The sequence below is a fragment of the Mustela erminea genome, chromosome 12 (genome assembly GCF_009829155.1).
Source record: "Mustela erminea isolate mMusErm1 chromosome 12, mMusErm1.Pri, whole genome shotgun sequence".
Classification (NCBI taxonomy): Eukaryota; Metazoa; Chordata; class Mammalia; order Carnivora; family Mustelidae; genus Mustela; species Mustela erminea.
The window spans coordinates 8,249,562-8,273,937 of record NC_045625.1 but is presented as its reverse complement, the minus strand read 5'-3'; the positions used below and the strand labels follow the sequence as shown (position 1 = coordinate 8,273,937).

The 24,376-nt window shown below is 43.9% G+C and overlaps 1 protein-coding gene across 6 annotated transcripts in view; it reads left to right on the top strand.

Annotated features, from left to right (window-relative positions):
* Positions 1 to 24,376, top strand: part of RALGPS1 (Ral GEF with PH domain and SH3 binding motif 1) — a 273,366-nt gene that overhangs the window by 8,967 nt on the left and 240,023 nt on the right. For 2 of the 6 annotated variants that reach the window (XM_032308496.1, XM_032308498.1), the window contains exon 2: positions 21,497 to 21,575. The exons of 2 other annotated variants lie outside the window; for them this stretch is intronic. The gene's annotated coding sequence lies outside the window, so the exon portion shown is untranslated. Of the gene's footprint in view, positions 1 to 1,978; positions 2,046 to 21,496; positions 21,576 to 24,376 lie in introns of all 6 variants that reach the window. 2 more of the 6 variants (XM_032308497.1, XM_032308500.1) reach the window with 2 other exon arrangements.

Genomic DNA, 24,376 nt, shown 5'->3' with positions numbered 1-24,376 from the left:
ACGACGCAGCAGTGGGAGAGGCAGAGGCCCCCTAGAGTCTGCTTCAGGGTGGGGTTTCTGACAGTGGACGAGCCATAGAGGATATAAGGAAATAAGGATAGGGATTCTTTGGAAGAGGTACTCGGACATAGTTTGTGTTGGTTTTAGTTATTTTAATTTCCTGATAACTGAACTTTAGGAGTTCAGTTTGAAATGATGGGTTTAAGGTGTGGTTTCCATTCTAGAGAGGAGGAAACCCTGATCTCTTACTTGTAGGTGGCTGAAGTACTTAATTACTTAAAGTAGTTACTTGACTGTGTGCTGATTGGGTGACAACTAAGATTAGAATTTGTTCTTGTTGGGAAGCTTTTTGATAAGATTGGAAGTTACTTGATGACTGATCTATAGCATTCTTTCGTTCTTTCAAAAGATGTGGCTGGCCGGCTGGCCGCAGTTAGCTTATTTCTTGATCTCTGCTGTCCCCGCTACAGGGCTCTTTCGCAATGAGCGCTGCTGTGGCCTTTGCACTTGTTAGATGTAGTGTCTTGTCCGACCTGAAAGTTAGAGGGCGTTGAGGCCACTCTTCCCACCTTGCAGCTGAGGGTGGGGACTTTGCCAGGGCTTCATACTCAGGTGTCCTGATTCCCCACCCAGAAAACCTATGGACTTTAGCCCATCCATGTGCACCTTGCACTTTCTTTTTAAACAACTGCCTGCTGGTCATATAACTTTGCACATAGACCATGACTATATAGAAGCATTTATCTCTGATGAAAACCTCTGTGTCAAAGTCCTTTGTTGAATCAACAGTGTGAGTGTGTGGGAAGAGGGACTGAGGCCTGACTTAGTTTATAGTTCTGGGATCCAGTGGTGCTGGCTGGCTGAGAAAAGGCAGTGCCTTTCTGGTCTGTTGGCAATACGTGTATTGATCTTAGGGAGTTTCCTCATGATCTTAGGGGGCTTCTTAAGGGCCGAGAGATACTTAGAACCTAGTTTTATCGGTATAGCCAGTATCCTTGCGGAACAGGGAGAACAGCGTGGTATTATAGAAAAGTCACCATTTAGGAAGTCAGAATGCCAAGTGTGTCAGTTTGCTGTGACACCTGCTTTCCAAGTAAACAGGAATATCCCTGGTGTGTATGCATCCTTTCTTCGGTAGGAAAACCATAGTTTTATCCTCTTCTTTCTTTTTTTATTAAGTAATTTCTGTGCTCAGTGTGGGGCTCCAACTTGCAACCCCAAGATTAAGAGTTGAATGCTCTACAGACAGAGGCAGCCCCATGGAAAGCCTCAGTTTTAAAATCTGAGATTGCTTTTCATGGGTAGAGTCAGCGTAAAGAGAGTCGGATGATTTGGAAGTGCTGTCGCAATAATGAAAGGGAGTCATATTCCCTGTTACTGCCTGTCTTCCAGTTTGTCTCTCTGTCCACCCATCCGTCCATCCATCCGTCCATCCATCCAGTTCTGTTCAGGGTCTGCTGAGTCTGTGTGAGGCCATAGTACAGGAAAAAGATGAGTCTGGTCCTTGCTATCTTTTAGCTCATAATCTAGTAGCAAAGTTAAAGAAGTATAAAAATAAGTACAAAAATAATAACAAACAAGTATAGAAAACATTAATTACAGCATTGACGATGGCTACAGAAAAGGATTACAGGGTATGTAGAGGCTGTAAACAGGGCAGTATTGGCCGGGAGGCCCAGAGTGGCTTCCCAGAGGAAAGACTGGTTAGACTTGACCAGGTGAAGAGGTGGCAGCTGGAGGCAGGTTCAAGTGAAACTGAGGCAGAGGCCTCCTTCACAGATTTAGCTGCACGGTCCCCACTGGGGCAAGGGCATGGTGGTAAATTCAAGATGTAACAGGAAGCCAGTGTGTTTGGAGCACTGAGTGTGAGGGAGAGGCCATAGTGTTCACACCCCAGTGGGTTGGTGGTCACGGTGCCGTTTTCTTGACCTGTGCAGGTGTTGCCTGACACATCCTCTACTTGCTGACTCTTTTTCAGAACGCCCATCTATCACCCAAAGCGTCTGCTATTGAAGCAGTACCTGCCGTGGTTTCCAGGATAGCAGGTGGCTTTATTTTTATTGCTTTAAAGATTGGTTGCTTCCTTTGCTTCTTGATCTCATTAGTGGTTTTCACTCATGAAGTAAACATCTACTGAGCATGTTACTGGGCTTGACACTGCTGGCTTTGCCCTCAGGGGTCCGCAGACATGACAGAGAGGCGTAAGTAAATGATGGTGGTGCTGTGTCCGGGGTGGAGAGTAGTGGAAATGGAAGCTGGTGGGGTGAAATCCGACTCCTGGGATCTTAAGGAGAGATTTTCAGTTTCTCAGGTGAAGAGGGACATGAGCAGAGGAAACAGATTATGAGGAATAAGAGAAGCAGGAGAGAGCAGGCTGCGTCTCAGGAATGATGAGCCGGTGTGGTGTTGCTGGAGTGTGAGGCTCTTGAAGACAGAGAGGAGGAGGTTGCGGGAGACGAGGTTGGAGAGGTGGTTTTGGGTCAGTACTCAGAGGGACTCAGAGATAACGCTTGGGAGTTCAGATGTTATCCTGCGGCCAGGAGAGAGTCATTCTGGAATTACAGGAGGAGGGAAACACTGCTCGTTATGATCCTGGTGTAGAGAATGGTTGGTGTGGGAGGAGACTGGTGTGTGGGAGATGAAGCGAGGGGATGTCATCCCTGAACTTGGCTGTGGGGTTGGAGAGGAGGAGGCAGGTTCAAGTGAAACTGAGGCAGAGGCCTCCTTCACAGATTTAGCAGATGGGAGGCATGGTCAGGGTTTGTCACTTTAGTGATGTGAGGGGCTGGGCCAGTCACAGAGATAAGGAATGGGAAAGGGGTAATGAGTAGAGGACGGGTAGCGAATTCAGGTTTGGCACTAGCCCAACTGAATTTGGGGTGCTTGCGGGATAGCATTTGGCAGTTGGCCTACTAGTCTTGGGCTCAAGGAGAGGTCTGGGCCAGAGCAGTGGTTCTCAGTCTTTGGGGCATCAGAATCCTCTGTGGTGTCTGCGGGACAGAGTTTGGTCATCTGTATGTTGCAGTTTTCACAGGTGGTTCTGATGCCCTATTGGTCTAGAGAGAGAGACTTGGGGTCCTCCTTGTATAGCTGGCCTTGGAAGTGGTAGGAGATGGACAGATTATCCAGGAACGTTCTATATTGTGAGCAGAGGATCTTGAGTGCTGGGGAGCACCAGCGTGAGGGGTAGAGAGCACAGTGGAAGGGCCAGCGAAGGAGTAAGAGAAGGGTCAGTGAGGAAGGAGTAACCCAGGAAGATGATGGTATGGAAATTGGTGGTTGGGCCATCCCCTCCAGCTCTCTCTGCAGGCCCTCTGCCCCTGCCTCCCGAAGCTGGGTGCTCCGGGGCCTCCCACTGACACTCTTAATTTCACTAATGCTGAAGCCAGTCTCACACGAGGGAGGTTATTTTAGTTATTTTGCTTCTGTGTGCAAAAGACTAAGGGAGGCTCTTAGCTGCAGCCAGTGTCTGAATCCTTCAGCTTCTCTTAGAACCTTCTCAAGCAGTCTCCTCATGCCTTATACCGGTGGTCTTTTGGTCTCTGGCTCCTGAAATCTCTGGCTCCTGAAGCAGGAAAGTTGGGGCCCCATCTGGGTCTGAGTCAGGAACCTTGGTGGGGAGGGTGTGTGTCTAGACCCTAGGAAAGGGAGATATCAGAACTATGGAAGTCCTGGGAAGATGATAAAACCATGTAGACTGGACTAAGGTGGTGTGGGAGCCCTGTGACTGGGATGTGCATCCTTGGCCCCCTGTGTATCCTGAGCTTGGGTAGCAGCTCAGAGCCTGTTGTACAATTTCCAGAAATTATAGATGGGTCTCAGAGTTAGAGCACGTGAGGTTTACTCAGATTGCTCATGGAGGAGGATCCTGAATTAGGAAAAGTGGAAGTCCATCCCGCTGGTTAGCCTGAATGCCTGACTGAGATCAGCTTTTAGAACCCAGTGAAGAGCCTTTAATCTGAGACAGTCAACAAGAATCTGGTATCTGATCCTATATGTCTTTATTACCCTGAACCCAAAGACCTGGAAGCATGGGATATGCAGAGACCTGGTTGGCACTGGCCCTGGTGCTGAAAACCACCGCTGAGTGGTGGTGAGAAAGGATCAAGGAAAATTCAAGAGGAGTAGCTGTCCTTAATATCAGGGTCCACCACCCTAGTATGAAGCCATTTGCCCCTCAGGAAAGGAAAAAGAAGAAGGATTAATGTTAATTGAGCTGAAAACCTTCAGTGCTTAGCAAAGAGAAGGGAGCAGATGAGGGGGTGGGAGTATGTGTACCAGCAGAGCATAAAAAGCCGTTCAGCTCTTGTGGGAGGAACATAGAGAAATGGTTCAGAATTTGGGGCTGACTGAGCTGGGTTCAGATTCTGCTTTTGCTCAAGGACGCACTATCATAGCCAGTGAAGATGCTCTTATGGATGGTGTGTTCCTGGGAATGTGACCTAAGCTCCTGGGGCCTCACTCACTAGGGTTAGTTTTCTCACTCTAAGTGGGTGGTATAACATTGCCCACCTTAGGGAACTATTGTAAGGACTCAGTGGTATATTAGCATGGGGAAGGTGCTTATCAAAGTATCTGTCACAGAATAATGGCTCAATAACCGACAGTAATAATGGTGACAACAATGACAACGACGATGATACGGTCCTCGTGTGAGTACAGCTTGGATACCTGCACTGGAAGGAACCCCACCGGTGTAGCACGTGTATGACGTAAAGAGGAACTTCAGTAAGAATCAGTTCAGCTGTGTGAACATCACCATATGGGAGGGAAGACTGGATCCGCTGGCAAAGATTCAAACACTGAGAGGATAAGTGTGACCATGGGGAATCCCAGAAACATTACGTGATAGGAAATGAAACAGCACTAGGCCAGGAACTTTGATCAAAGGAGTTTTGTTGGCTGTAAAGCAGAGAGGCAAGAGGCTCCTGGATCAACAGCTGGAGGTGATAAGGACAAAACAGCGCATTAGCCTTTGTCTTTAGTGATGGTGTGGATTTGTATCACCTCTTCTCTCTCCCTGAGTATTTTGCTGAACATTGGGGGAGGTGGCATTAGAGATTATTTTTACCTGATGTTTGTTTGTTAATGCCAAAGTCTCATTTTTTTTTTTTTTTTCCCAACGTCTCATTTTTATGACTAGGCTTGTTACTGAGTAGCCTCCTATTAAATGCTTTTTGAATGGATAGGATGAAAATCATTCGGTTGATAAGCCATCATTTAATTTCTGGCTCTTTCCAGGGAAGTCTAAACATAGTAATAGTGACAATACCATGTCTCCAAATGTTGGCAATTCCAGTGAGATAATCTATAAAACTTGATAAAATAGTGATATTCATCTGGAAAAATAAATTGGTAGAAACATTGACAAATTTATAGGGCAATGAAATGGCCTTCATTCTCCCAGATTCCTGTTCATTTCAACAAATATTTGGGTTTGTCTGCTGTGTATGAAAATAGTGCTGGACCCTTTGTTGGGGGAATATAAAAATAGATATTGGTTGGGTATATTTTACGGTACATATTCTCATAACCCTTATCTCTCTCCTTAGGAGGGAGCCGTCTCTGTAGTTCGGGGTACAAGTGACAGAAAACTAAAATAACAAAGACATAAATAAGATAGAAATTTCTCTTTTATGTGTGAGAAGTCAAGAGGTAATCAGGTTGGGGAGTTATAGAGCCTACATGGTTAGAGACTCAGGTTCTTTCTGTCTTGTTCCATGATGAGGTTATCTTGGGAATGGCTTCCAAGTCTGAGGTCACTTCAAGTCCTGAAATGGCTGCTGGATCTCTAGCTTTTTGCATCTGCATTCCAGCCTTTAGGGGCCATTTTCCAGAATTTGTGCATGATAGTTTTTGCAGCCCATTGGCCTGATCTTTACCATATGGCTACACTGAACAATAAAGGAGGTTGTGAAATGTAATCTCTATTCAAGGTAACCATATGTCCATCTAAAAACCAGAATTTCTGTTACTAAAGAAGGAGAAGAAGATGGCTATTGGGGGCCAGCTTCACCATTACTGGCCCTGTTTAACAGATGTGGAGTCTCAGAGTAGAGATTAACCAGGTATATATGGCCTATAAATGGTTGAACCTTCACAACTTACAAGAAAGCAATAATTTATTCTTGTTTTTTTAAGATTTTATCTATTTATTTGACAGACAGAGATCACAAGTAGGCAGAGAGGCAGGCAGAGAGAGAGAGAGAGAGGAGGAAGCAGGCTCTCTACTGAGCAGAGAGCCCGATTCGGGGCTTGATCCCAGGACCCTGGGATCATGACCTGAGCTGAGGGCAGAGGCCTCAACCCACTGAGCCATCCAGGTGCCCCAATAATTTATTAATTCTATATGGTGCTTAGGTAAGAGCAGGAAACTAGACTGGAAAAGAAGTGGGTTTTTTTTTTTTTTTCCCCTAACTTGTCCAGTAGCTTAATTCATGAGCCATCAGAAGTTACACAATGGCGAGGGAGGGAACGATTATTACATTGTTGGGCCACTTGGCTTTCAAAGCTAGAAAGAATTGCTTGACCTCCTGTTGCAGTGGAAACTCCAGCTGAGTGTTAGTGAAAGGAGAAACCTGGAGTTAAAGACAGGAAGATGTATGCTGAGCTCTGTCGTGGGATCTAGAAGAGGTGGGCTGCATGACTCGGGTTGGGAGGAGTTAGGAGGCAGAACTTCCCCTGTCTACTTTCTATCTTTGTGTAATGCCTGAGTCACAGACAAAGGACTTTATTACTAGCATCAGTGTGTATGTCCATTTCCCTTACCCCCACTTCCCATGGGGGTGATGCCATGGGTTGGGATGGATGCTGTGTGCTGTCACAGCTGGGAAACACTGATCTGGGGGACCTGTGGCTTTATAGCAGGCAGTAAGTAAGCCTGCTTTTCAGCCCTGAGGGAGACAGTGTCTCATCCCCCCAGGCACAACCCTGAAAAATGGGCTGGTTAAAGGTGGTCAGGACCTTGCATTCTTGGTATGCCCAGCGGGACATGTGGGAGTGCCAGAGACCCTGGAGGAGAGCCCCTAACAGGTGGTTGCTGGGATTAAATGAGATAATGTGTGCAGAGTATGTGCCAATAAAAACACATGGTTGACCAGGGGCGCCTGGGTGGCTTGGTGGGTTGAGCCTCTGCCTTCGGCTTGGGTTATGATCTCAGGGTCCTGGGATCGAGCCCTGTGTCGGGCTCTCTGCTCGGCAGGGAGCCTGCTTCCCCCCTCTCTCTGCCTGCCTCTCTGCCTACTTGTGATCTCTCTGTATCAAATAAATAAATAAAATAAAAATTAAAACTTAATAAAATTTATATAAATAAAATTTATAAAATTTAATAATAAAAATTAAAAACTCTTGGGGCACCTGGGTGGCTCAGTGGATTAAAGCCTCTGCCTTCTGCTCGGGTCATGAACTCGGGGTCATGGGATCAAGCCCCACATCAGGCTCCCTGCTCAGCGGGGATCCTGCTTTCCCCTCCCTCTCTGCCTGCCTCTTTGCCTGCCTCTCTGCCTACTTGTGATCTCTGTCTGTCAAACAAACAAATAAAATCTTAAAAAAAAAAAAATTAAAAACTCTTGACCAATATTAACCCTTATAATGTCTGTAGGCTCTGAAAAGACAAGCCCAGCAATGACATAGTTATCACAGTGCATTCTACCTGGTCTTCAGTGTTTAGACAAGACAGAAGGTTCTAGAATGGATGGGATGCTGGGCAGACTGACAAGGAAAGACTAATTCTCCGTTGCTTGTGTATAGCTTCTTGTCTGCTTTTCTTTTCTTTCGTTCTTTTTTTTTTTTTCTTTTCTTATATACATTTTATACCCAGTACTTCCCTAGGGCATGTACTCTGCTAGCTTTTGGTAAATTATTTGTAATTCTCTTTTTTCTTATGTGTAATCAAATGAAATCTATTTCTTGAGCTTAACATTTGTGGTTTGCTTAACTTTAAAAAAAGTATAGCAAGTTTTCTTAAGAAATAGGTTATTACTTGCTTATACATGTATTTAATAAAATCCTGGATAATTGACTCCAAACTAAAATGAAAGTTTAAATCTGTATGACTTATAAGAGTACTATAAAAAAATGTAGAGCCTGGTGATGTTTAAAGGTGAGCTCAGCTTTCCAGTGTTATAGAAGAGGAAACTGAGGCAAGAGATAGGAAGGCAGTCACTGAAGTGTGGTCCCAGGTGCTGAGTGACAGATGCTGTGCCGGGCCTTCACCCACAGCCTTGTCTGAGAAGCCTTGAGTGCATTAGGGTGAATAGAGAGGGGACCAAAGAGAATCTGTCTACAATTTTTGGGTAGATATCGGGCCAGACCTCACCTGTCCTCAACTGAAAATGAACAAAAACGAAAAGGAGCACTAGAGAGGAGGCACTCAGGATCAAGGGAAATGAGCAAAGGCATGCGGGAAAAAGAGGAAAAGCAAGCTTTGGGAAAATGGTTTCCCAGCTTCAAACATCATCTTCTTTGTCCTCTCAAGAAGTTCTCGATGCTGTGAAAGGTGAGACGATGATGAATCAGCAGACAGAGACGAGGAAGGGGCTTGTGGACTCAGAGCACATAAGGAGATAAAGCACATGGTGCCCGCATCTGGAATTGTGGCACTGCCGAGAAAGGGCCTCAGGAGGAGGACACTGGTGCTCTCAGAAGGGACGAGAAAGTAGCAGAGGAGGCCCCAGATGTGGATGATGGACCTGACTGGAGACGGGCACACATGGCATAGAAGGAAGCCATGAGCTTTCTGAACGGAAGAAGGACCCGAATATGTAGATTATAATGGCTCATTGAGAACTAGGCAAAATTAGCAAAAATTAGCTACCACCTTAAATAGCCAGGTGAAGTAATTTTTTCACTTCAAGAATAAGGAGAGGATACCACTAGCATCTGGGCAGGAGGTGAGGAAATCAAAGAAAAAAAATTTAGCTAGGCTCAGACTTACCTACAGCATAGGAGCCGGAGAGCAGGGAGGCAGTGCCCATTGAGTTCTGAGGGAAATTGCCGTGACCAAAGAATTTTATTCTCTGTCCCGTTTTAGTTCCTGTTGGATGGTAACAGAAATTCTTTTCAGTTGTGCAAGGGCATACCTTATGTGTAGCTTTTGCTACACCCATGCACCATTTGGGGGGAAAATACTGGAAAGCATGCTTGTGTCACTGAGAGATGAATTAATATAAAAGACCGTCCATGGGCAAGTCAAAGAAGGAAAGGACCGGCAGTGAGAGTGGAACCATTGAAGTATAAAATGATTTCAAAGTAGTAGTTGTGATGATGAGTGTGAAATATAATACACATGAAATCATGGTGAGAAGATATAACATGAAGCCATAATTAACAGAAAAAGCAGGAAATCCTGCTTTTTCCTGTGCACATGAGCACACTCTGCCCTATACAGAACTCTACGGACACGGGGGAATAAAAGATTTGAAAGCAAGCTCTCTGCCCGCCAGTCTGCCTGGGCGTGTGTTTTCTAGCCAATAAAGTGCTGTGCAGGTGTACAGTATGCCTGGGGCCACTTTGGTGGTGACTCCTCTGGGCCTCATCTTTTTGAACTGCCCTGAGAGGTTTGCTTGGCACCTTAATTTTTTTTTTTTAAGATTTTATTTATTTATTTGAGAGAGAGAGAGGGCGAGCACACAAGTGGTGGGGAGTGGCAAAGGAAGGAGAAACAGACTCCCCACTGAGCAAGGATCCCAATGCGGGGCTCAATCCCGGAACCCCAGGAGCATGAACTGAACCAAAGGCAGCCGCTTAACTGACCGAGCCACCCAGGCACCCCCTGCACTGTCATTCTGTAGGAGGGCGTATTGCTGATGGAAATGTAAAATGGTGTAAATTCTTTGGAAAACAATTTGGCAGTTTCTTAAAAAATTAAACATCAAGTTACCTTGTGACCGAATAATTCCATTGCTAGGTATGTACCCACGAGAACTGAAAACAAACACTTAGTGAAAACTTGGACGGGCATGTTCATAGCAGTAGCAGTGTTATTCATACTACACAGAGCTGGGCACATCCGCAGGATGCAGTATTATTTAGCTACAAAATAACAGAGTACTGATTCCTGCTGCAATGTGGATGAACCTGGATGCATTCTAGAGAAACCAGACACGAAAGGCCCATACTGCATGATTCTGTTTTTATGAAATGTCTAGAAGAAGCAAATCTGTGGAGACAGTAGGTTAGTGGCTGCCAGGGAGATGATGGAATAGGATTGAGTGCTAACTGGTACAGGGTTTCTTTTGGGGCTGATGAAAATATTCTGGAATTAGGTAGAGAGGATGACCATACAACTTAGTGAATATGCTAAAACCTGCTGAGTTCTACATTTAAAAGGGCCCATTTTATGGTATGTAATTATGTCTCAATTAAAAAAATAGTTCTTTTCCGGGGCGCTTGGGTGGCTCAGTTGGTTGACTGGCTGCCTTCGACTCCGATCATGATCCTGAAATGCTGGGATCGAGTCGGGCATCGGGCTCCCTGCTCGGCGGGGAGCTTCTCCCTCCGACCTTTCCCCTCTCATGCTTGCTATCTCTCATTCTCTTTCTCTCAAATAAATACATTAAATCTTTAAGAAAAATAGTTCTTTTCCTTATTTTTTTATTTTTAATTTTATTGTTTTCCCCATTTGTAGTATTTAAATTCAGTTAATTAACATAAAATGTATTATTGGTTTCAGAGGTAGAGGTCAGTGTTTCATCCGTCTTACATAATACCCAGTGCTCATTACATCACGTGCCTTCCTTAATATCTGTCACCCGCTTACCCCACCCCCACCTCCTTCCCCTCCAGCAGCCCTGTTTGTTTCTTGTGATTAAGAGTCTCTTATGATTTGTCTCCCTCTCTGCTTTCATTTTGTTTTATTTTTTCCTTTCTTCCCCTATGATCCTCTGTTTTGTTTTCTAAATTCCACTTATGAGTGAGATCATATGATAATTATCTTTCTCTGGTTGACTTATTTCGCTTAGCATGATACCCTCTAGTTCCATCCACATCATTGCAAATGGCAAGATTTCATTTTTTGATGGCCGAGTAATATTCCAATGTGTGTGTGTGTGTGTGTGTGTGCACACGCGTATGTATCTCCTACATCTTCTTTATCTACTCATCTGTTGATGGACATTTGGGTTCTTCCCATAGTTTGGCTATGGTGGACATTGCTGCTGTAAACATTGGGATGCATGTGCCCCTTCAGATCACTACATTTGTATCTTTGGGGTAAATACCCAGTAGTGTGATTGCTGGGTCGTAGGGTAGCTCTATTTTCAACTTTTTGAGGAACCTCCATGCTGTTTCCAAAGTGGCTGCACCAGCTTGCATTCCCACCGACCGTGTAGGAGGGTTCCCCTTTATCCACATCCTCAGCAACATCTTTTGTTTCCTGTATTGTTAATTTCAGCCATTCTGACCCGTGTGAGGTGATATCTTATTGTAGTTTTGATTTGTATTTCCATAGTGCTGAGTGATGTTGAACATTTTTTGTGTGTGTCTGTACCTTCTTTGGAGAATTGTCTTTTCATGTCTCCTGCCCATTTATTGATTGGATTATTTGTTCTTTGGGTGTTGAATTTGATAAGTTCTTTATAGATTTTGGATACTAGCCCTTTATCTAATGTGTCATTGGCAAATACTTCTTCTATTCTGTTGGCTATCTTTAGGTTTTGTCGACTCTTTCCTTTACTGTGCAAAAGCTTTTTATCTTGAAGTCACAATAGTTCATTTTTGCCTTTGTTTCCCTTACTTTTGGAGATGTGTCTAGCAAGAAGTTGCTGTGGGCGAAATCACAGACGTTGCTGCCTGTGTTCTCTAGGATCTTTATGGATTCCTGTCTCAGATTTAGGTCTTTCATCCATTTTGAGTCTATTTTTTGTGAATGGTTTAAGGAAATGGTCCAGTTTCATTCTTCTGCATGTGGTTGTCCAGTTTTCCCAACACCATTATTGAAGAGACTGTCCTTTTTCCATTGGATAGTCATTCTTTCCTGCTTTGTTGAAGATTAGTTGACCAGAGTTGAGGGTCCATTTCTGGATTCCCTATTCTGCTCCATTGATTGGTGCATCTGTTTTTATACCAATACCATACTGTCTTGATCATTACAGCTTCGTAATAGAACCTGAAGTCTGGAATTGTGATGCCACCAGCTTTGCTTTGCTTTTTCAACATCCCTTTGGCTATTCAGGGTTTTTTTCTGGTTCCATACAAATTTTATGATTATATGTTTCAGCTCTGTGAAAAAAGCTAATGATATTTTGGTAGTAATTGCTTTGACTGTGTAGATTGCTCTAGGTAGCATAGACATTTTTTTTTTAAGATTTTATTTTTATTTATTTGACAGACAGAGATCACAAGTAGGCAGAGAGGCAGACAGAGAGAGAGAGAGGAGGAAGCAGGCTCCCTGCTGAGCAGAGACCCTGATGCGGGGCTCGACCCCTGGACCCTGGCATCATGACCTGAGCCGAGGGCAGAGGCTTTAACCCACTGAGCCACCCAGGCGCCCCTAGCATAGACATTTTAACAATATTTGTTTTTTCAGTCCATGAGCATGGAACGTTTTTCCATTTCTTTCTTTCCTTTTTTTAAAGATTTTCTTTATTTGAGAGAGAGAATGAGCAGGAGGAGGGACAGAGGGTGAAGGAGAAGCAGACTTCCCACTGAGCAGGGAGCCTGGTGTAGGGCTCAATCCCAGGACCCCAGGATCATGACCTGAGCCCAGGGCAGCTGCTTAACCAATTGAGCCACCCAGGCTCCCCCGTTTTTCCATTTCTTTGTGTCTCTCTCAATTTCTTTCATTAGTGTTCTATACTTTTCTGAATATAGATCCTTTGCCTTTTTGGTTAGGTTTATTCCTAGGTTATCTTATGGTTTTGGATGCAATTGTAAATGGGATCGACTCCTTAATTTCTCTTTCTTCTGTCTCATTTTTAGTTTATAGAAATGCAACTGATTTTTGTGCAGTAATTTTTATATCCTGCCATGTTTCTGAATTCCCATATGAGTCTAGCAATTTTGGGGTGGAGTCTTGTGGATTTTCCACATACCAGATGCCTTTTATTTCTTTTTGTTGTCTAATTGCTGGGGCTAGGATTTCTAGTACTATGTTGAGCAGCAGTAGTGATAGTGGACATCTCTGCCATGTTCTGACCTTTGGGGAAAAGCTCAGTTTTTCCCCATTGAGAATGATATTCACTGTAGGCATTTAATATATGGCTTTTATGATAATGAGGTATGTTCCCTCTGTCACTACATTTTGAAGAGTTTTAATCAAGAAAGGATGCTGTACTTTGTCGAATACCTTTTCTGCATCTTTTGAGAGGATCATATGGTTCTTGTCCTTTCTTTATTTATATAGTGTATCACATTGATTGATTCATGGATGTTGAACAACCCTTGCAGTCCAGGAGTAAATCCCACTTGGTCATGGTGCCTAATCCTTTTAATATACTGTTGGATCCTATTGGCTGGTATTTTGTTGAGAATTTTGGCATCCATGTTCATCAGAGATATTGGTTTGTAATTCTCCTTTTTGGTGGGGTCTTTGGTTTTGGGATTGAGGAGGTAATACTGGCCTCATAAAAAGAGTTTGGAAGTTTTCCTTCCATTTCAATTTTTTGAAACAGCTTCAGAAGAATAGGCATTAATTCTTCTTTAAATGTTTGGTAGAATTCCCCTGGGAAGCCATCTGGCCCTGGACTCCTGTTTGTTGGGAGATTTTTTTTTTTAAAGATTATTTATTTATTTATTTGACAGAGAGAGAGAGAGAGAGAGAGATCACAAGTAGGCAGAGAGGGAGGGAGAAGCAGACTCTCTGCTGAGCAGAGAGCCTGATTCAGGTCTCGATCCCAGAACCCTGAGATGATGACCTGAGCTGAAGGCAGATGCTCAACCCACTGAGCCACCCAGGCACCCCTGTTGGGAGATATTTTTTTGAATAGTGCTTCAGTTTCCTTGCTGGTTATGGGTCTATTCATGTTTTCTATTTCTTCCTGTTTCAGTTTTGGTAGTTTATACTCTCTAAGAATGGACCCATTTCTTTCAGATTGCCTATTTTTTTTTTTTCATATTGTTGCTCATAATATGTTCTTAAAATTGTTTGTATTTCTTTGGTGTTGGTTGTCATGTCTCCTCTTTCATTCAGGATTTTATTTATTTGGGTCCTTCCTTTTTTCTTTTTGATAAGTCTGGCCAGGGGTTTATCAATCTTCAAAATTCTTTCAGAGAACCAGCTCCTAGTTTCATTGATCTGTTCTGCTGTTCTTTTGGTTTCATTTCATTGATTTCTGCTCTAATCTTTATTATTTCTCTTCTCCTGCTAGGTTTTATTGCTGTTCTTTCTCTAGCTCCTTTAGATGTTAAGTTTAGGTTATGTATTTGAGACCTTTCTTGTTTCTTGAAAAACAAAGAAAAAGTCTGTAATGCTTCCCTCTTAGGACTGCCTTTGCTACATCCCAAAGGTTTTGAACAGTTGTGTTTTCATTTTCATTTATTTCCATGAATTTTTTAAATCCTTCTTTAATTTCCTGGTTGACCCATTCATTCTTTAATAAGATGCTCTTTAGCCTCCATTTTTTAGTGTTCTTTCCAAATTTCTTCTTGTAATTGAGCTCTAGTTTCAAAGCACTGTAGTACAAAAATAGGCAGGGAATGATGCAGATCTTTTGGTACCAGTTGAGACCTGATTTGTGACCCAGTACGTGATCTATTCTGGAGAATGTTCCGTGTGCACTCAAGAAGGATATGTATTCTGTTGCTTTAGGATGGAATGTTCTGAATATATCTGTGAAGTCCATCTGGTCCAGTGTGTCATTCAAAGCCCTTGTTTCCTTGTTCATCTTCTCCTTAGATGATCTGTCCATTGCAATGAGTGGGGTGTTAAAGTCACCTATTATTACTACTATTATCGATGTGTTTCTTTAATTTTGTTATTAATGGGCATATATAATAGGCTGCTCCCATGTTAGGGGAATAAATATTTATAATTGTTAGATCTTTTGGTTGGATAGACCCCTTAATTATGATATAGTGTCCTTTCTTGTCTCTTATTACAGTCTTTGGTTTAAAATCTAATTTGTTTGATATAAGGATTGCTACCCCAGCTTTCTTTTGATGTCCATTAGCATGATAAATGGTTTTCCACCCCCTCACCTTAAGTCTGGAGGTTTCCTTGGGTCTAAAATGAGTGTCTTTCAGACAGCATATCGATGGATCTTGCTTTTTTTTTTTTTTTTTTTTAATCTAAACTGGTATACTGTGTCTTTTGATTGGGGCATTTAGTCCATTTCATTCCAAGTAACTATTGAAAGATATGAATTTAGTGCCATTGTATTACTTGTAAAATGACTGTTTCTGTATATTGTCTGTGTTCCTTTCTGATCTGTGGTACTTTTGGGCTCTCTTTTTGCTTAAAGGATCCCTTTTAATATTTCTTGTAGGGCTGGTTTGGTGGGCACAGGTTCTTTTAGTTTCTGTTTATCATGGAAGCTTTTTACCACTCTTTCTATTTTTTTTTTAAAGATTTTATTTATTTATTTGACAGACAGAGATCACAAGTAGGCAGAGAAGCAGGCAGAGGGAGAGAGGGAGGGAAGCAGGCTCCCTGATGAGCAGAGAGCCCAATGTGGGGCTTGATCCCAGGACCCTGAGACCATGACCTGAGCCGAAGGCAGAGGCTTAACCCACTGTGCCACCCAGGTGCCCCACTCTTTCTATTTTGAATGACATCCTAGCTGGATAAAGTATTCTTGGCTGCATACTTTTCTCATTTAGCACCTTGAATGTATCATGCCAGTCTTTTCAGGCCTGCCAGCTCTTTGTGGATAGGTCTGCTGCCAAATCTAATGTTTCTACCCTTGTAGGTTACAGGTCTGTTGTCCTGAGCTGCTTTCAGGATTTTCTCTTTGTCTGAGATTTGCAGGTCTCACTATTATATGTCAGGGTGTTGGCTTATTTTTATTGATTTTGAGGGGAGTTCTCTGTGCCTCCTGGACTTGGATGCCTGTTTCCTTCCCCAGATTAGGGAAGTTCTCCACTGTAATTTGCTCCAATGTACCTTCTGCCCCTCTCTCTTTCCTCTTCTTCTAGGATCCCAATTATTCTCATATTGTTTTGCTTTATGGTGTCTCTTATCTCTCGAATTCTTCCCTCATGATCCAGTAGTTGTTTATCTTTTTTTCTCAGCTTCTTTATGCTCCATCATTTTGTCTAATATATCACTATTTTTCTCTTCTGCCTCATTTATCCTAGCAGTCAGAGTCTCCATTTTTTTAAATTACATCTCATTAATAGCCTTTTTTATTTCAACTTGGTTAGATTTTAGTTCCTTTGTTTCTCCAGAAAGGAATTTTCTAGTGTCTTCTGCTTTTTTCAAGCCCATCTAGTATCTTTATAATTGTTATTCTGAACTCTTATTATGACTTCTTACTTACGTCCATACTGACTAGGTCCCTGGCAGTCAGTATTGCCTCTTCTCTTTTTTGAGGTATGTTTTCCCGTCTTGTTGTTTTTGCAGAAAGTTGTCATTTTTCTATTTGTAGAGTTGCAGCTATTCTTTTCTTTGACCTCTGGTTGAGTTCACGGGTGTTCAGAGTTATTTGATAGCTATTTAGCTGAATTCCTGGGACCAGAGGAAACTAAGGTCTCCTACTCCACTGTTTTGGACTTCTCTTCCTCTTTTCTTTATTGTTAAATATTAATTGTAGAAAAGTAAAAAAAAAAAAAAAAAAAAAAAAAACCAAAAAAATTAAAAAGCAGCCATTATCTGTTTTTTCTTTTTTTTTTTTAATTGTTGAAATATAGTTGACATACAATGTTGTATTAGTTTCGGGTGTATAACATAGTGGTTAGTGATTTTTTTTTTTTTTTTTTAGTGGTTAGTGATTTGACAAGTCTATACATTACTCAGTGCTCATCATGATAAATGTAATTACCATCTGTCATGATACATTATGATTGCAGTTATTATTGAATGTATTCCCTGTGCTTTACTTTTTATCTCTGTAACTTTTTTTTTAAGGATCTTATTTATTTGACAGAGAGAGACACAGTGGGAGAGGGAGCATAAGTAGGGGGCATGGGAGAGGGAGAAGTCGGCTTCCAGCTGAGCAGGGAGCCCTACACGGGGCTTGATCCCAGGACCCTGGGATCATAACCTGAGCCAAAGCAGCCGCTTAACAGCTGAGCCACCCAGGTAGCCTTGTAACTTATTTTACTTAATACTTATTTAATACTGTTCCAGTACTTTGTACCTCTTAATCCCCCTTACCTATTTTGCTTGTCACCCACCCACTTCCCCTCTGGCAACCATCAGTTTTCTGTATTTAAGAGTCTGATTTGTTTTTTAGGTTCTCCTTGTAAGCAAAATCGTATTGTATTAGTCTTTCTCTGACTTCACTTAGCATGATATCATCTAGGTCCATCCATGTTGTCACAGATGGCAAGATCACATTCTCTTCTATGGATGAATAATATTCCATTGTGTATATATGTATGCTCTATTTTCTTTATCCATTCTTCTCTCAGTGGACAGTTGAGCTCCTTCCATGTCTTGGCTATTGTAAATTATGCTGCAACAAACATATGGGTCTATGTCTCTTTTTTAATTAGTGTTTTTGTTTTCTTTGGGTAAATACCCAGTAGTAGAATTACTGGATCATATGGTATTTCTATTTTTAATTGTTTGAGGAACCTCCATAAGTGTTTTCTTTTCCACAGTGACTGCAACAATTTACATTCCTATCAGCAGTGAACAAGGGCTTGCTTTTCTCCATATCCTTGCCAACACTTGTTATTTCCTGTCTTGTTTGATACTAGCTATTCTGACGGGTGTGAGGTGATATCTCTCTGTGGTTTGGATTTGTATTTCCTTGATGATGAGTGATACTGAGCATCTTTTCATGTGTCTGTTGACCATTTGTATATTTTCTTTTTCTTTTTTTTTTAAAGATTTTATTTATTTGACAGATCACCAGTAGGCAGAGAAGCAGGCAGAGAGAGAGAAGGAAGCAGGCTCCCTTCCAAGCAGAGAGCCCGATGTGGGCTCAATCCCAGGACCCTGAGATCATGACCTGAGCCGAAGGCAGAGGCTTAACCCACTGAGCCACCCAGGCGCCCCTGGCTATTTGTATATTTTCTTTAGAAAGATACCTATTCAGATCCCTTGGGCATTTTAAAATCTGATTGTTTGGGGTGTTTTTGGTGTTGAGGTATATAAGTTCTTTATATACTTTGGGTATTACACTTTATTGGATATGTCGTTTACAACTATCTTTTCCCATTCACTAGGCTGGCCTTTCGTTTTGTTGATGGATTCCTTTGCTGTATAAATGCTTTTTATTTTGGTGTTGACTTACTTATTTTATAACTGAAAGTTTGAACCTCTTAATCCCTTTCACCTCTTTACCCATGACCCCATCCTCACCTCTGGTCTGGCAACCACCAGTTTGTTCTTTGTATTTAAGAGTTTGGGTGTTTTGTTTTGTTTTGTTTTGTTTTAAGATTCTGCATATAAGTGGAATCATATGGTATTTATCTTTCTCTGTCTGGCTTATTTCACTTAGCATGATAGTACCCTCTGTGTCCATCCGTGTTGTTGCAAATGGCAAGATTTTTTTCTTTTTTATCAGTCATCATCTTCTTATTAATGCTTGGGGTATATATGTCTTGACTTTTTCTATGTGTCTGTCTCAAAGTTGGATTGGTAGACCATTTTATGCTGCTTTTCCTGTCATGAGCTGGGTGTTTGGATGGGCATAGTCCGTGGGTGTAGTCTAGAAGCATGTTCTTTTATTAGTGCTATAGCCTCTTGTTACGTTGGAAACAGTATTTCTCTGCAAATGGAAACAGTACCTGTTTTGAAGTCCAAAGACCTGAAATTCTGCTCTGACTCCCCTTACGTTTGTGATCTTGAGAGAGGCACTTAATTTCACTCTCCCCATCTTTACAAGGAACTGTAATACTTACTTTGTGATATCTTATCCGCCAGGGTGGTTATAATGAAAACAAAACCAAAACCATATCACATGCTGGAGAGGATGTGGAACAGCCAGAACTCACAGGCCCTGCTGGCGGGAGTGTAAACTGTGTCAGCCACGTGGGTAGACGATCCTCTCCTGAAGCTGAACATACACTTACTTGCGACCTAGCAATTCCGCTCCAGGGTGTCAACCCTGTAGAAAGGCATACGAATGTGTACCCAATGTCTTTCTCAAGAATGTTTGGAGCAGCACCACCTATCATAGGCCAGGCTGGAAAATCCTGGTGTCCATCAGCAGTAGAATGGACACATACATGTGGTAAACTCCCACAGTGGACAGCTGTAGTCAGTAAGAGTTAATGAATAACAATTCAATGAAAGATCAGGATGAATGTCCCAGGTACAGTATTCGTTCGGACACAAAGATTATAAACTCTGTGATCCCATTCATTTAAGGTTTGAACAGAACTCATCTACGCTGTTAGAAATGAGAACAGTGGCTGTCCTTGGGGGGTGGGGTGTGGTAGAAGGGGATGTAGTGGGTTCCGGACGGGGGTGGCTGGTGATGTTCCTTCTCTCTGTCTGGCTGTTGGGTGCATGTATTCACTCTGAGAATGCTTGGATGTGTGCACTTATGCTGTGTGCACTTTTCTGTATGTATATTGCACATCTGTAGAAAGTGTGTTTAAGTAGGCTCCATGCCTAGTGTGGAGCCTGAGATCAAGTCGCACGTGCTACTAACTGAGCTGCCAGGTGCCCCTGTAGAAAGTGTATTTAAAACACTGACAGAGGGGTGCCTGTGTGGCTCAGGCAGTTAAGTATCTGCCTTTGGCTCAGGTCATGATCTCAGGGTCCTGGGATCAAGCCCTGTGTAGGGCTCCCTGCTCATTGGCAAACCTGCTTCTCCCTCTTCCTCTGCCCCTTTCCCAGCTAATGCTCTCTTTCTCAAATAAATAAAATCTTAAAAAAACACTGGAAAAAGGAAGCATATGAGTCACATGCTCCTATTAAAACTTAATTAATGAGAATGAAGGTGTACTGTTGTACTGTTGGTGAATAATGTAAAATAATCATTTTACCTTATTTATTTCATCTTTATTGCTGTAATCATTTCTTTTATAATGTATGGAACACTTTGGTACATTAGAATGTATGTTTAACTTACAAATAAACATATGTATTTTAGAGGTGTTGGCTTAATAATTCTCAGCTGTTGGTGAGGGGTCTGGAAGTTTGGTGAGCCGAGGCTCGGGGTCATAACAGGGGGGCAGCCTGAGCAGAGCCTGGCTGCGGGAAGCAGGTGGGAAACAGGTGGGTGAGTGGGTGAGCCTCAAGCAGTTCAGTGGGTATTCTGTGTTTGGGTTGGTTTTCTTGTTGCTGCAGCATAAAGTGTGAGACACAGGAGGTAGCGGTGAAGCTGGGGCCAGGCCTCCAGGGGCAAGGGCTGCCGGGAAGCTCTGAAAGGGGAGAGGACAAAAGCAGTGGAGGAGGCCGGAGAGACTAAGGGGATAGGAGGAGTTTCCAGAAGTAGGGCCTAGTGAACTATGTAAAAAGCCACCAAGAGGTGGGAGAGCCTGAGGCCAGTAGCCTCAGCAAATTGGGAGGTCTTGGTGGCCTGGGAGGGAGCAGCTACACTGCTTAGGTAGAGTGTTACCCAGTGGCTGGTAGTGATGGGGTGTGGTACTGAGGAGGTCAGGGTGTCTGATGGGAAGCAGCCTGGAGTTCAAGGGTCAGAGCTCTTTTGAAGACTGAGGAGGATGGCAGGTGTTCTCAGGTAGAGGGTAGGACCAAGAGAGTCGAAGAGATTGGGGTTACTAGGAAGGGGGTTGCTGAGCCCCAGTCCCAGGCCAGGGGTTGGCTCTGGGTTGCAGGCGGCTAGCTGCCTCTCTCAGAGGTGGGCGCAGAGGACCTGGAGAAGATACAGAAACATTTAGGTTAAAAGAGGGGCCCAGGAGAGCTGAAGTCAGCTTTCGTCTGTGGAGGAGATGGTGCAGCCACTCACCTGGGTGAGGAGTGAGAGGTGGAGGTGTGGAGAAAGGGGCTGCTTTGGAGGACAGAAACCAGCGACGGGGGCCTTTTCAGTGACCCCCTCTCCGTGTAGGATGCTCCTCTGTGTCAGTGGGTCGCCGAGAGGCTGCCTCTGCTTTGGGGCCTGTCAGGCACTCTCTCCCTTGTCACATGCACTCTTGTTTCAACAGCCGTGTGCTCTGAGGGCAGGGGTGTTTGTTTCTGGGCACTGCGGAGTCCCTTTCCTGCTGGGTAGTGCCCGAGGCCATGGCAGGTACTTCAGGCCTGCCAGAATGCATTTTCCCACTGAAGAAGTTGAGTTGATTTTGATACATTTAGGACAGGCTCTGCTACCTGGTAGGCTAGTGGTGGTATCAAATATTGATCTATGGGAAAAGTATTTGACATTTCAAAGAACAGGTTGAAATCTGATCTTAGAGTGCTAACGTTGGTCTGACTTTGCTGAGCTTTGAAAAACAAGTCTTTGAAACATCGAAGTCAACGGAGTTATTCCTCCTACTTTTACAGTGGCTACTGTTTGGAAAGCGACGTGCTGGGATGGTATATCCTCTTGGCCTGGAATTATGAAGCCCATCATGTATTCCTGGTAAGTTGGTTTATGGACCTTCGTGAGATGCGCTTTCTTGGACAGGCGCCGGAAGGGGCGTGGCCGGACCGGCGATCGGGGGCGGTGCAGCCAGAGAAAGCTCGTGCCCGATGGTGTCGGCGGAGCTGAGGAACTGCAGCCTGGATTTCGGGGGCCGGGTGTCCTCAGCCAGGTGTGCAGACGTGTTTCAGGGATTCCTTTGCAGATTAAATGCTGAGGTTTTCTCTGCTGGTTCTTGCATCAAGGGCTTTCTCTTTCTTCCTCCACCTCCTACTTGTACAGAACCTCTTGTTGCTACCCTGTCGTGTTGCCGCCCCTTTGCTTCTGGTGGTCAGAAGGCAGACGTTCTGTGTCTCACTCGCCAATAGCTGGGGTGACTGCCTTTCTCTCATCCTCTGTCAGGTCCCCGTCCCTCCCTGCACACGCCTGTCCTCTTGCCAGTTCAGCTGCCCGCGCAGCTTTCACTCTCCTTGCCTCAGACCTTCCTTCCCCAGAAAGGCCAGCTCTCGCTTGAGGGGCTTGGCCATGGGAGGAGGGCGGAAGGCCAGAGAAGATGTGGTCGTTGTCTTCAAGAGACTTCACTCTACAGGTCAACCTCTTGTCCCACCTGCCCCCTTTCTTGCTCCCCGAGAGTCTTTGCATCCTCTCTGGCACCTCTTCCAAGAATGTTTTTCTGCATTACCCGCAGCTGGGGAGCTCCTTTTCTTTTCTTTTCATCTCCTCTCCTCTCCTCTCATTTCATTTCACTATTTTTATTTATTTTTTTATTTTATTGAAAGATTTTATTTATTTGAGAGATAGAATGAGAGAGAGAGAGAGAGAGAGAGAGAGAAAGTGAGAGAAAGTGTGCACAAGCCAGTGAAGAGGCAGAGGGAGGGAGAAATAGACTCCTGGCTGAGCAGGGAGCCTGATGTGGAACTTGATCCCAGAACCTTGAGATCATGACCCGAGCTGAAGGCAGAGGCTCAACCAACGGAGCCACACAGGTGCCCCTATTTTATTTTGTGAAGACTTTATTTATTTGAGAGAGAGCACAAGTGTGTGCATGAGCAGGGGAGTGGCAGGCAGAAGGAGAGGGAGAATCAGACTCCCCACGGAGCATGGAGCCTGATGTGGGGCTCCCTCCCAGGACCCTGATATCATGACCTGAGCCAAAGGCTCTCTCTCTCTCTCTCTCAAATAAATAAATACAATCTTTGAAAAAATATCTTTTTCAGATTCTTCTAGTAGCCTTACCCCTCCGTCAAACCATTATCACGAAAGAGGCAGAAGGTGAAGTTTCTGATGCTTTCCTGCTAGGGATTCAGTCTTCCTTGATGTTGCATAATTAAATACAACACAAGCAGTTCATGTATGTAGTGCTTAGTAGAATTACTTTCCCCGAAACTTACCTACTGGTGGGAACTGGTTCCCTTAAGGAGGATGCTGGAGACAACTGCTGGTTTAGAGCTGGGAGCACACAGCAAAGAGATTCAGAGAAAAGTGATTTCCCTGAAGTTACACAGCAGGTTAGTGGCAGAGCTGGAATTAGACTCCCTGTCTGTGCTCTTGGGTCTGGTTAGAACTGGATTCCGGGATGAGGTGCCTGGCTGGGTCAGTCGGAAGAGCACGTGACTCTTGATCTTGGAATTGTTGGAGTTTGAGCCTCAGGCTGAGTGTAGAAATTACTTAAAAATAAATTCTAAAAAATGAACTTAAAAAAAATTAAAAGAAGAAAGACCAAAAATAGTGGAACTGGATTTCAGGGGAAAGGCTGTGACTGCCCACTTGTGGTTCGTGGGTGATCTGGGCAGGATTGCGCCCGGCCTCTGCCGGTGGGAGAGGACTCCTCTTTCCTCTGCCGGTGGGAGAGGACTCCTCTTTCCTGTCCTCACCTGGGTGGGGATCCAAGGGCGGAGGATCCCTCCCTGCTACTCAGCGGGAAGATGCCATTCACCAGGGTATTTCCCTTGAGCTCTCTTGAACAGAGGCTCCCAGGCTGTCCGGGCCCTGAGGCTTGCTGCGCTGCAGGAGCCCAGGCCGTCTGTCCTGAGCGAGGCTGCAGCAACCCGCGTCCTTCCGCAGGCGGAGACAAATGACCACACGCGTTCGGGGACTTGGTCGTAGACAGCAGGGAAGCCAAACTTCACACTTGGAACAGTAGCTTCTTTGAGGCGGGATGAATGGGACGGACGCCTTCAGAACTTTAATTCACTCCCAAAGGGGTGAGACAGGAGTGTGCCAGAGGCTCTTCTGGGACGAAAAAACGTGGCTTTTAAACTCAGAGATCCGTAGAAGAAGTTGAAAGTAGTGATTTGGGAGGCCAAAGAGAAGAAATGCCTCACAACCCAGAACAATGATACAAAGCAATGGAAATAATGCATTAACAGGTGAGACACTTAGAGGCCTTAGCCAGGAGTCCAGCTGGAGGCCAGTAGAATAGAAAATTCTGGAAGGAGAAAAAGGAACAGATAGAGACATAATAGAAAAACAGTAGAGGGAAATTTCAGTGAACCGAAGAAAGACGTGATTCTTCAGACGCTGGATTCATCTGGCTCACACTGAAGCCAACACTTAACCTGTTTTCTAGTAAAATTCCTAAACTCCAAGAAGAAAGAGAAGAATCTTAAAATTTTGTACAGAGAAAGCAGCTTTTCAAAGGAAAGAGAATTAGATTCTCATTGGGCTTCCCACATGTGACCCTGGAGGTGCGAAGAGCGTGGACTGGTGTCTGCAGACTGTCAAGGAGAGGGGCCACGGACCTCCATACACCTAGCCCAGAAGCCACCAGAAAGGCGTTTCGGACACATGACGGTGTAAAA